At 45.9% G+C, this 3,188-nt stretch overlaps 1 pseudogene; it reads left to right on the forward strand.

Moving 5' to 3' along the window:
• The first annotated feature begins 1,323 nt into the window (after nucleotides 1-1,323).
• On the forward strand, nucleotides 1,324-2,371 carry LOC147987637 (uncharacterized; annotated as a pseudogene).
• The last annotated feature ends 817 nt before the right edge of the window (nucleotides 2,372-3,188 follow it).

Genomic DNA, 3,188 nt, shown 5'->3' on the forward strand with positions numbered 1-3,188 from the left:
GAAAAATAAAATTGTGATGATCATCATTATTAGAGCATTGTCCAAGTGAGGAAAGGATGATGGAGACTATGATTCCCCCACAAGTCGGGATGAGACTCCGGACGAAAAATAAATAAAAGAGGCTAAAGAAGCCCAAATAAAAAAAGAGAGAGAAAAGAGGCCATAAAAAAGAGAAAAGGCCCAAATGAAAAAAATGAAAAAAAATGAAAAATGAGAGAAAAAGAGAGAAGGGACAATGTTACTATCCTTTTACCACACTTGTGCTTCAAAGTAGCACCATGATCTTCATAGTAGAGAGTCTCTCATGTTATCACTTTCATATACTAGTGGGAATTTTTCATTATAGAACTTGGCTTGTATATTCCAATGATGGGCTTCCTCAAAATTGCCCTAGGTCTTCATGAGCAAGCAAGTTGGATGCACACCCACTTAGTTTCTTTTTGAGATTTCATATACTTATAGCTCTAGTGCATCCGTTGCATGGCAATCCCTACTCACTCACATTAATATCTAGGGTTAATTATCCTTTTGCCCTTAGTGGTGTCCATGTGCTCAGTTTTGCCCTCAGATGCGAATTGTCCTCAGTTTTGCCCCTAGTCCGAGCACAACAACTATGACGAGGCCAAACGGCCATATTTGAGTCCATTCCGTCCGCCGGCGTTAGTGGTTGTGGGTCCGGAGCTTACACGTGGGACCGCATGGACGTGGGTCCGGAGCTGACCTGTAGGCCCGTGCAACTAAATCCCCAAATCATTGGCAACCCATCCGCCCGGTCGGCTGTCCTGCGCCGCGGCCAGCACCTGCCCTGCCACCAACTACACGGCCTGCTCCGCCGCTACCTCCCTGCGCCTATGCTCCACGACTACCTGTGACGCCCACCACCTTCCTGCGGCGCCACGGGTGGGGCGCCCGCCACCTGCTCGATCCGCGGCGCGGCCTCCTTCCGTGTGCCCGGCCGGAGCGCTCAAAGGTGGGGGGCTGCTGGAGCTATTTAAACTAGGAGGAAGAACCCTAGGGCAAAATGGTGAGCAGCGACGACCCCGGAGTATTTGGCGAGGCAGGCATCGGGCCAGAGATCCGCCGCGTCCACGACTGGGTTCCCGAGGGGAAAGTCTCGCCTCTTGTTTAGATTGAGCTTAGTTGTGCCTTTGAACACTCGATTCGAGTAGGTTTTCCCAATTAGTGTGCTGATTGCGTCTCTATTTTTCGCCGGTTAGGATGGAGTTGCGGTTTGCTTTCATGGTGCACATTAGAAGTGACCGGTACATGTTCGATGCAAAGGATAAGAAGAAATACCAAGGAGGTTTTGATTATTGGTTGCCAATGGCTTGTAATTGGAGTTTCAGACAATTTGGGGAGGTAATTTGTAGCCAATATCCTTAGGGTTTGCTTGATGAAGTGGTATACAAATACTATGATGGGGAAAAGAATTGGGTGACAGTTAGTAATGATGAAGAGCTAGCTACCATGTTTGTTCTGCATAAAGAGAAAGATAATTTTCATGTGAGGCTGCAAGTTGATGTGCTTGAGCAGGCATTTGGACCTAGGATGGCGGGTGCAACATCTCGGGGAGAACCAAGAAGTCGTAATGGCATCTCTAGCCAGAACAGTTCAGTTGGTGCACGGCGACGTGGTGGCTCGACAAGTGTGGGCAACAGCAGTAGGGTCCCCCTTGAAGTGGAGCCTGATGGCTACAATTCTGGGGTTGATGAAGAGAAGCTATATTCTGATGTTATTCAGAATTTATGACGGGCACCTCGGACTGAAAATCAAGATGAGGCTCACAATGCAGTCTGTGTGGATGATGACGCGATGGGTGAGGACAAAGACCTTGCAGCTGTTGAATGGGACCCTTTGAACCCTCATATGGAAGAAGGTACAGTTTTTGCATCCATGAATGAGTGTAGAAATGCACTTGTGACATACTGCATCAAGGTAGAATGTACTTTCAAAGTTGACAAGAGTGATCAAGTACGTTACAGAGTGCACTGTCCGACTGAAGGTTGTCCATGGAGGCTGCTTGCATCTAAAATGCGGAATAGCACTAATGTTCAGGTCAAAGTGAACCCTTTTAAGCACACATGCCAGGAATCAACCCTTAGGAAGGATACAATTAGTAGAGCCAAGTCAAGATGGATGGCAGAAGAAGTAAAGAAGTGGGTGAAAGAAAACCAGCAAGTGGGTCCAAAGGAATTGCAAAAGAACATCAAAGATAAGTTCAAGATAGATTTACCATACATGAGGTTGTTCAATGGTAAACAACATGCTATGGATTCTATTTATGGTAACTGGCAGGAAAGTTTTCAATTGTTGTATTCATTCAAAGGTGAAGTGGAGAGGACAAGCCCAGGTAGTATTGTAGATATTGATCACCACACCGTGGAGTACACATTCAGGGGAGTGACAAAGACCAAGGAATGCTTTAGGAGGGTTTTTGTCTGCTTTGAGGCTTGTCGCCGGGTTTTTTTGGCAGGCTGCAGGCCTTATTTGGCTATTGATGCCACTTTTCTCACAGGGAGGTTTAAAGGACAGTTAGTAGCAGCTTGTGCAGTTGATGCACATAGTTTTGTATTTCCAGTTGCCTATGGTGTGTTGGAGACAGAGTCTGAGGAGAGCTGGACTTGGTTTTTGCATAATCTCCGCCGGGCTATTGCAAATCCCAATGGGTTGGTCATTCATACAGATGCCTGCAAAGGTTTAGAAGTGGTCGTGGATAATGTGTTCCCTGGAGTAGAGCATAGGGAATGCATGCGTCACCTTGCTGCAAATTTCATGAAGAAATTAAAAGGAAAGGTGTATACCGACAATTTATGGCCAGCATCTTTGACATGCAGTGTGAAGAAGCACAACTACCACTTGAGGCAGTTATACATGAATCCCAAAGTGAAAGAATACTTGGAAACACACCACTCCAAGTTATGGGCCAGAAGCCAATTCAGTGAAGTGAGCAAAGTTGACTATGTGCACAATAATCTAGCAGAGTCTTTCAACTCAATGATCGGAAACTAAAGGGTCATTATGTGGTGGATTTGCTTGACAGGATAAGGATAGAATACATGTAGAAATTTCATTATCGTGCAGGAATAGCTGAGGCAAAATTCATGGGCCACATTATCATCCCTACCATGATGAATGAACTGAAGCAGAAGACAACAGGCTTGGAAATGAACATGACTCTTTGCTCGGGT

This window comes from Triticum urartu, chromosome 2A, assembly GCF_056163025.1.
Source record: "Triticum urartu cultivar PI428250 chromosome 2A, HENAU_Tu73, whole genome shotgun sequence".
Taxonomy (NCBI): Eukaryota; Viridiplantae; Streptophyta; class Magnoliopsida; order Poales; family Poaceae; genus Triticum; species Triticum urartu.